General features: G+C 39.9%; 1 pseudogene; it reads right to left on the bottom strand.

Moving 5' to 3' along the window:
• Nucleotides 1-3,863: 3,863 nt before the first annotated feature.
• LOC128563402 (thymidylate kinase-like) lies at nucleotides 3,864-4,780 on the bottom strand (annotated as a pseudogene).
• Nucleotides 4,781-10,197: the final 5,417 nt, after the last annotated feature.

The raw sequence follows: 10,197 nt of genomic DNA, 5'->3' as shown, positions 1-10,197 counted from the left end.
TTGAGAGTTAACAAAATTAGAAAGTTTTTTTCCAGGCACTGTGGCTTTATACCTGCAATCCCAGCACTTTGGGAGGCTGAGTGGGAGAATTGCTTGAAGCCAGGAGTTTGAAAGTAGCCTAGGCAACATGGTGAGACCCCGGCTCTAAAAAAAGAAATAGAAAATTTTGATTGGTCGTCATTCAAAATTAGTAGACAGAAAAGATACTTGGGATCTGAAATACAAGGAATGGTTGTGTTTTAATGTTGTCAAGATGCTTTAAAGATAGAAACAGCAACACAAACTTTTCTCATGGCTCTCTTGATCTCACAAAAAAGAAATTCAAAATATTTCCTTTTGTCAAGGTTAGTTTTAAGATCTAATTCTTTAAGAAATTTGATATTGCATGAGGAAATCTCACTGACTTCTCCTATCCCTGAACTCTCCTTGCTTCTTATAAAGACTTTCAATGGAGTTAGTTTCAAAATTAATCCAGGCATGTCAGGGCAGTTGGGCCCTCTGCGCTTGAATAGTTAAGTGAATACTATTAAAAAATGGCTACACATTAGTAACTTGGAGGAACCAGAGTGAATGAGCCACTTTTCAGGACCTGCATGACAATTTTGAAAATTAAACCCAGTTAATAGAAAAAAATGCTAAATCAATGGCCATAAAATTTAATGGGTTTATAGCAGCCTTAACACAGTAGGATTGAATTATCATGTTAATTTAATTTCCATTTCTAAATGAACCAGAAGGCACAATAAAGGTCAATTAACCAGCTACCTTCCCTGTCTTTTTCTTTTACTGCTGGTTTTAAATCACATTCAGCCCCAAAGCACTCACACTGCTTCTGGAAACTCATTAGTTTTTCTTGAAATTAAAACAAAAAATAAAAAAGAAGAAACAAAAACTAACAACTAACCATGTGCTGAGTGAGAACAACCACTGAGTGTGTTCCACAATTATGGGGATATAAGTATTCAATGAAAAGTCTTTACCCTTGTCACATGGAGGCTGCAAACGCAGTCACACCAAGCCTAAGGAAACATACAAGTTAAAGGTCTCAATTACAGTGTGTACCAAGTGTTCATCTACAGTGAAAAAGCTGTGTGTGCTCCTCTTAACGTTTATGAGGCGAATAAAGAAGGGAACTCCATCTGTGTAATGCAGGTCCATTGTTCATACAGTGAGAACCTCAAGCTTTGCACAGTCTGCATTTTTAGCACTGAAATGTGTTTACTTTATATTAATAGGTTTTAAAAAATCCTTTAAAAAACGTACTTAATCAAGGAAAAAGAAAAAACCTCTCCTCAACAAAAAATTTCCGTCCTTGTTTTGAGTGTAGTTTATTATTGCAAGGGATTGCCTCTAATTTGATCCAATGTGGAGCCAAGTTTTCAAATCTTCTGGAGTTTTTCAGTGATACAAATACCACCAGGGGACTATGTAGGTCAGTGAGCAAAAACATTTTTGTTTTATAAAATCTTTAGTCAGTAAAATTGGCTTCTAATTTCAATGTTTGCCATAATTCGAACAGTGATTTGGAGATATTGAAAAGAAGATCGGAATTTTCATTTTGATTGGTTAGAGGCCTCTCTAAAAGCAAATAAATAAGGGCGGTGCCTGTGGCTCAAGGAGTAGGGTGCTGGCCCCGTATATTGGGGGTGGTGGGTTCAAGCCTGGCCCCAGCCAAAACAATAAAAAAAAAATTAAATAAAAATAAAAATAAATGCATCTTACAAGGGTACATGTGAAACTTAGTAAATGTAGAATATAAATGTCTTAACACAATAACTAAGAAAATGCCAGGAAGGCTATGTTAATCAGTGTGATGAAAATGTGTCAAACGGTCTATAAAACCAGTGTATGGTTCCCCATGATCACATTAATGTACACAGCTATGATTTAATAATAAAAATAAATAACAAATAAATTTGAAGGGAAAAAAAAGCAAATAAGTAATGTATGGAAAGTATCTTATGCCAGGTACCAGTTAATAAATTTAAATGACCAGTAACCTTCTTTCTCTTTTTCAGTATTAAGTAGAAAAATAAATTATTCATTGCTTAAAGTTTACTTGTTTGGAATTATTTCATAGAATTACCTAACTTTAAGAGAACAATGAACTAAATGTGTTTTTTAAATTCAGTTCTAGTAACAAAGGTATTGAAATTAAGTGTAAGTGTTCAGGATCAAAAGTCTAAGGGTTTTACTATGTGGCTAAAATCTATTTTTTAAAATATACAAATTGAGTTCATCTTTCATTTAATAAAATAAAATCTGTCCCTTTGTCTCCCCTTCACACCTAAGATTTTATCTTTCCATCTATCAACCTATCTATTTATCTAAGACAAAAGTAGATTTTAACACTGTATTTCTAAAGTGAAAAATGTCTTGCATTCAGAAACATAAAAATAGGAGCATTCATTCACAATGTACAAATTTGGAAAATAAATATGTATTCTTGATTGAGGGGGTCATATGGAGAAAGGAGAGATGTTGGTCAAAGGGTATGAAGTTTTCCTAAGATGGAAAAATAAGATCTAGTGACTGATTGCACAGGGTGGTGACTAAATGACAGCTCTAATGGCCATTCTAGAAAAAGCACTCCAAAATTGCTTTGCAGTGTGGAAAGGGTGCTGGCGTTGATGATAGCTTCCGAAGGGAAGTATTTCAGAGGTGACTGTAGTGACATTCAGCAATGAGGTCAGAAGCACTTTTTATAGTATAAGTTTGCGAACTTAATTATCCAATCTCATAGTTAATAATAATGTATTATAGATTTCAAAACAGCTAAAAGAGAAGCCTTTAAATGTTTTCATTACAAAGAAATGATAAATATTGGAGGTGGTGGATATGTTAATTAGCCTGATTTGATCATTCCATGTAACAAAACATCACATTTTACCCCATACATATATGTGATTATTATCTGTCAATTAAAAAGAAAATGAAACAAGAAATTAAAAAATATATCATCACATGTGATTGATTTGAGAAGCATCTTCTTTTTCTGAGAACTTGGAATCTACTGCCAGCATCGATGTTTCTAAAAATTGCATTATGTTTGATACACTTTAAAAGTTCCTGTGAAAGAACAGAAGGTATAGAAATTTTTTGACCAAAATTCTTTAAACACCCAAACCACCTAGATGGTTTTGCTAACTCCACGTGTCCAGTGAGTGGTGCGTTTCTGAGAGAGATGGGATTCCCTGTGCTGTGTTACTCCTGGCCTGCAGACTGACAGTCAGGCGCCTGTGCACGGTGCTGCTCATTGTGTGCTGGGCTATTCCCCTCCCCTCTCCACCACAACAGTGCTTTTTATGAGGTCCACAGTGGATTCGGAGCAGGTGTGAGCCAAGTGCCTGCTGTGGCCTCTTGCCACTTGCTAACAGTTTTCTACAATTGACAGGACACCCTGTCACATGGACCCTTAAAAAGTATTGTTAAATGAAATAATAGGATTTATCAGTCATGTCATATCATATCGTATCATATCCCGTATAATGTCATGATTCTGCCTCTGCCCCCCATTACTTTTTTTTTTAAGGTCAATTTTTATTAGTGCCTATAAGAAATTTAGGAGAATTCCATCTGATTACCATTTCCAGTGATCTCAATGAAACTGCTCAGAGTTATCATTAAACTTCAAATAGAAATCACGATAATATAGTGACATCTTCAGGGTCAAGGGAGGGCAGAGGAAGACTGCTCCACTGTCGATGTGTCCACCCCACTAGCATCCCCACTTATAGGGGTCCCTGGTACACCCGACCTATGTAAAGAGAGGTCTGACCTGAGGTTTGTGCCACTGGGCAACAGCTCCTGCAATTGTGGAATCTGAATTCTGCTGGGTACTCAGGCCTTCCTTTGGGGGCAGGTCACTCCCCCAGCTCCCCCAGAGGCCTCTGTGTGGCAGTTTGGATGACATCCTCACGCAGCACAAGGATCTCCACATGGAAGTCTTCAATGCTTCTGGAAGCATCAACGATCTTCCAGTTCAGCGTTACATCCGCCATGAGCTGTTGGAAATGCTGCAGGGCCCGCTACTGGAAGGGCGGGTCCTTGTAGCGCTCCTGGCCAAACTCACCCCGCACAGCGGCATCTGCCAGCTGCAGCCGCAGGAACAGGACCGGGTGGGTTTGGGAAGGCCCATATCCGGCTGCTTGCACCAATCCAAGGAAAAGTTCTGCCCTGGCATGGAGGCCTGTTCGCTGTCTCTGGTTGACGTCTCTTCCTCTGTACACCTGTATCTTGCTCTCACTCTCTAAACTTACCATTCTCTTCCCCAACAAACTTGGTTTCATGCCTCCTTGGCGCTTGTGAAGGCAATACCAGAAAATAGTATCTGTCCACGATGAGGGTCACACCCTGGCTCAACTTTTCCTTAATTAATGGCACTTGTTCCCAGCGGTTCGCAGAAAAAAGCACATGCACAGAGTGGTCCTCCACTTCACTTTTCTTTCCCAAATAGGAACTCAGAGTTTTCCAATTTCAGTTGATCTTTCTTAAGCTGTCTCCAGGCACCGACGGCTTTTTCCTGGGCACTTTCGGGGCCGAAGCTTCTCTCCTGACATTACAAACGTAGCCCCAGCCGCTGCCGTGCACTGTCTGCTGGAAATAGAATGTAAAATGCGTTCGCAGGCTGTGAGGGGTCTGCCACACAGATAAAGAAGTGCCCAAGCGCGCGAGGAGCGGACTCCGCTGGCGGAGCTGGGGACGGCGCCCCAGGCCGCGCTCTGCGGACACCACCCACCCGGGAATCAGGGCACAGCGCGGACACCAGCCTGCCCCCCATTACTTTTTAAGACGGAAGAGGTTGTTTTGAACATTAGGCCTCATAAATTATATCACTGACTGTTGATATGATTCAGAGCTAGAATCGTTGTAGTTACTGGACTGTGGCTGACCATGTGCAGACAGGGACCGTAAAGGAGCAGTCTGGATACCTGATGGGATAAGTGAGAGAAGGAGAAAGGAAAACAATGTTAGCAAAAAGAAGAATGAAAGGAGGTAAGTGCAGGAGAAAGCCATAGCCATCAGAGCATGCCTTTGTCACCGCATTCATGCCGCTAAATTAGGTTCCGGCTATTATCAGGTTTGCAAAACTCTATGCGTGCACACACACACACCCACACACACCCCTGCTACTGACCTGCTAGCAGTACTGCTGGTGTTACTTGCTTTGTCACGGTCAGGTCTAAAGATTATGGTTTGGAACTTTTCATCTTGAGGGTTCTGAGAAACTTTCTTCTGTGTGAGAGGCTAACTAATGTCTCTCATTGTCCAATACTTCATAATCCCGCATCTTCTATGAGTTGTCTTATCAGAATCTATGCATGCATGTTACAGCTCTTCTGTCATCTGGCTGTGTGGCTTTTGGAACTCCTTTATTATTCTGGGCCCTGGTTTTCTCAGTGGTGAACGGAGTTCAACTTCACTTTTTTCCCCTTGGTGCAATTAGTCTCTCTGTTCAAAGGTAATTAAAGAAAGAAACGATTTTTCCTAGGAAATTCTGTGTGTGTGTACATATATACATATATACGTTTACATACATCTATCTCTGTGTCTGTAAAGGCTACAGTAAAGTTTTGGCAATGATGCTTAGCATTTTATAGGACAAATTTGAATGTTGTCTAAATAAAAAGACAATAAGAAGAGAAAAAGAAGTCTGTTTCCTGACCTCTAAAATGTTTGGATTATCAGTTACGTTCTTTTATTGGGATGGGTCTAGTGTATGTATAGACACGTGTTTGTTTTTAGTATCAGCCTGTCATGAAAACTGGAGAAAAATGATACTCATTACCCACTAAGAAACATCTGTCCATTTTTGCAGCACAGTGCATATATATTTTTAGTGACAATATTTTATATTACATGTAGACCTCCCCAAGAGAACCCAAAACATCGCACTGGGGGAAAGAGTCTGATTCTTTATATAAATAAAAATGGGCCAAGTTGTAGACTGGTAAAGAAAAGCACAAATTTGGTACATAACAGGATTTTCTTTATCTTATTAGAAATGTTTGCTGAGAATGTAGAGTAGTAGGAACATTCTTGGGATTGTTTACTTTTTTTGTTTTTTACTTTTGGAATGAATGAATAAATACTCGATGCTCATACAGCCTGGGTGGGTACGCTTCTGTCACATTACAGAGGCACTGTCAGGAGAAGAAATGGAGCCAGGACAGCAGCAAAAGGGCCCTTCTGTGCAGGGACAAGAGCCATTTGGTTCTCTCTGGGCTCCCTCTCATCATGTCCACCAGCAGCTAGAGAGGGACACAGGTGACGATGCTGGGACTAATGGCCCTCTCTCTGTTTTTATTTCTCAGCTGGGGGTTGACTGTTCTCATTTAATAGTCACTTGTCCTTTTCAACTCTGAGAAGAGAGATGGTTTTTCCCTCCCTCAACTCTATTATTTATATTTCTTGTTCTTTGTTCCAGAAGGAAAAGAAAAATAAAGCCCTAAGTTTCTCTGAGATGTTTCTTACTTTCAGGAAAAGGAGTGTGAATGTGGTTGCATGCTGTGTGAGTTGGTACAGTCTGTGTGTAAAGCTGGCTCAGTTAGGTACAGGAAGCTGAGTGTGATGTGCCTGAGAAACAAGTAAATAATCCTGCAGCTTCTGGGCACCACCCCAGGCTCTGCACTGCCATCAGGGAAAGAGTGGCTGGTACTGATTCTTCTGTCCATTCACCACTGGATTGATATGTTCTTCATGAGTTTCATTTTCTGTGTCAGGCAGAGAAGCCAGGTGTGGAAACTGAAGTAAGTCTACCCACAGAAGACACTCACATTTATGAGCACTTTGATTTATTTATTTTTAAAAAATGTTTGGGATTCATTGAGGGTACAGAGAATTAGGTTACACTGATTGCATTTGTTAGATAAAGTCCCTCTTTTAATTGTGCCCCACCCCCAAGAGGTGTGCCATACACCATAACCTCCATCCCTCTCCCTCCCCCCCCCAGCTTCCTCATTCCCCTACCCCCCACCTTATATTAGATCGTCTACTGCCTTCATATTAGAATTGAGTACATACTTTACTAAGAAGAATATGTTCCAACTCAATCCAGGCTAATACAAAAGATGTAAAGTCTCCACCTTTTTAATGGCTGAATAGTATTCCATGGTGACATATACCACAACTTGTTAATCCATTTCTGGGTTGGTGGGCATTTAGGCTGTTTCCACATTTTGGCAACTGTAAATTGGGCTGTGATGAACAGTCTAGTGCAAGTGTCCTTATGATAAAAGGATTTTTTTTCCCTTCTGGTTAGATGCCCAGTAATGGGATTGTAGGATTGAATGGGAGGACTAATTTGAGCTCTTTGAGGATTCTCCATATTTCCTTCCAAAAAGGTTGTATTAGTTTGCAGTCCCACCAGCAGTGTAAAATTTGTTGCCTTCTCTTCACATCTATGCCAGCATCTGCACTTTTGAGACTTTGCGATGTGGGCTAGTCTCACTGGGGTTAAGTGATACCTCAGGGTGGTTTTGATTTGCATTTCTCTTCACAAGCAGTGATGATGAGATTTTTTCAAATGTTTGTTCACTATTTATCTGTCTTCATCAAGAAGGTTCTGTTCATATCTCTTGCCAGCACTTCGATTTATTAAGATTTATAACTTTCCAGCCATTGTGATAAGTGCTTTATATGCATCACTTAAGTTCCTTATGACCCCATTTTTCAGATTAGCAACCTGAGACTCCGAGACTTTAAGGTGCTTTCTCAAGATCACGTAGCTCGTAAGTGATGGAACCAGATTTGAACTTAGATCACTTTATTGTATCAAGAGGTTATTGGACTAGACAATGATAAACACAATGCTAAAGACATGCATGGGGCCTGAGGAATCAGAGAGGAGGAACTCAATCCACCTTTGAGATTCACAGGAGACATTTTGGAGATAGTGGTCCTTGAGTTAGTGTTAAATTATGGACCTAAAATAGCAGATTGGGGTTCTATTGGAGATTCTAGGCAGAAGGGATAACTTGCGAAAAGCTGTGTGTGTGTGGAATTGCAAGTGCTTTGGTGTTTCTGTAACATCACATGAAAGGCCAGGAGTGGTGAGAAGTGAATCTGGAGCGATGAGGGGTTCAGATCATAGCAGATCTCTTAGGATCTATAATGCCACACGATGAGCCTGGAGGTTATGCCGTGGTCCAAGAGAAATGTGGCTGCAGCTGGACATGGCAGGCAAGACTTGACTACTTGGGAAGGACTGAGAGAGATGGAAAAGGGACAGGATGCCTTCCAGACTTCTAGCTTTGTGACTGGATGGATGAGAAGAGCAACCCATTGACACAGAGGACTTAGGAGGAGAACCGGGTTTAGTTGAAGGGTGCTGAACAGTATTATGAGTATTCTTCACCAGTTTATAGTTATAAAATTTTTCTATAGCAGGTCAAAATGCATGAATTAAATACTTGCTATGATTTGTAGTTAATTATTAACTTCTAATTTCATAAATTGTACACCTCTTTCTTGCCTGAAGGAAATGAACTACATTGCAATAATCTCAAAAATCGAAGAGTTAAGCAAGCCATGATTTTATAAATATTAACCATAATAACAACCACTTACTGAACACACACATGGTCCAGGTATTGTTCTATGTACTTTACCTATGTTAATTCCATTCCTTTTGCCACTGGGATTTTTGTTTGACAATCTAAATGGCAGCCCCCTGGGGTTCACTAATGTCCTGCTGTGGGTAGAGGCTCAGTGGTGTGAGTACAGATTTCATACTTGTTGTGATTTATAGTTAATTATTAACTTATACTTTTGTGCACCTGTGGCCTGGTGACTGAGACCCAGGATGGTGGCTTTGAAAGAATAAACCAGAGAAGGCTGATTTACTACAAGTTACTGAAAAAGTGATGGGAACTTACACTTTCTTTTGACTGACGGTGTGAGTTTGGATTCCAGCAACACCAGTTGGAAACTGTCACCAGCAGATGTTCATAGCAGCGCTATTCATAATAGTTAAAAACTGAAAATAACCTAAGTGTTCGTCAGCTGACAAACAGATAGACAAAATTGATAGACATTTAATTGAGTACTACTAACCACTAAAAGGGAAGAAGCCACTGACAGGTGCTACTTCGTGGATGAACCTCAAAAACGTTATATAAGTGAAAGAAGTCAAACACGAAGACCACATGCTGTGTTATTCCCTCTGTACAGAATATTCAGAAAAGGCAAGTTTCAAGGTAGACTAGTGGTTGCCTAAGGCTGGGGTGGGAACAGAGATTAACTGCACATGAGCATGAACGATCTTATTGATGTAAACATGTTCTTAAACTGCTTTATGGTGGTGGTTACAGCCAATTGGTAAAGTTACTAAAAATTATTTAATTGTATACATAAAATGGATGAATTTGAATAGGTACAATGTGCCCCCAATAAAGCTTTTTTTTTTTTTTTAATTAGAAGCAGTTGTGTGACCTTGCCAAGTTACTGAATATCTTTTTGTTTCACTTTTCTAATCTATAATTGGGGTGGTCAACTTGTTTAATCTCTAGCAGTATTTGCCTCAGTTTACCATCTATTCCTCCTACCACCTAATCTTTGTTCATTTTTTTGGGAATACTTTTTCACTTGATTTTTCCTACAGTGAACTATTCTGATTTTTTTTTTTTTTTCACAATGAAAGCTAATGTTGGGTTCTCCCTGAGAGTTGGGACTGGCTCAATTGTTTTGCTCTACAATAAATTGCTCCTCTCTAAGCCTGTGGCATTTGCCCTCATTTAGCCTCTGATGCTGGGATTATTAGAGCTTCTGCCTGGGATATTCTGGAACGTGTTTAAGTTATTTCTATGACACTTGAATATCACTTGAAATTTTTAAAAAATCTCTATTGGGCATTATCAGTCTTTTCCTACGAATTGATTTCTGAAAATTCTTGCTGTTCAGTTTCTAGAGACATCTCTCCTGCCATTCTTGTGTAACTACAGATTCATTTTACTTTTTATATTTTCCTTGCTAATAGGATTTTGTTTTTCCTGCCAGTAGGATTTTGTGAGGAGGGCACAGACTGTGATGTCTTGTTAACATCTCGTTCAGGACTGAAGGGCTTATTCCTCCAGCTGCCCAGGTCGGTCCCCTTCTTGGAAGAGGCTTGATTCATTGACTTGTTGACATGGAGCTCAACCTTCTCACCCAACCTGGAACAAATCTGAGAGCAACCCAGCCTCAGGTCTTCCTGTGGGG

This window comes from Nycticebus coucang, chromosome 13 (genome assembly GCF_027406575.1).
Source record: "Nycticebus coucang isolate mNycCou1 chromosome 13, mNycCou1.pri, whole genome shotgun sequence".
Lineage (NCBI taxonomy): Eukaryota > Metazoa > Chordata > Mammalia > Primates > Lorisidae > Nycticebus > Nycticebus coucang.
The sequence above is the reverse complement of the archived record's forward strand: the minus strand, read 5'-3'. Positions and strand labels throughout refer to the sequence as shown.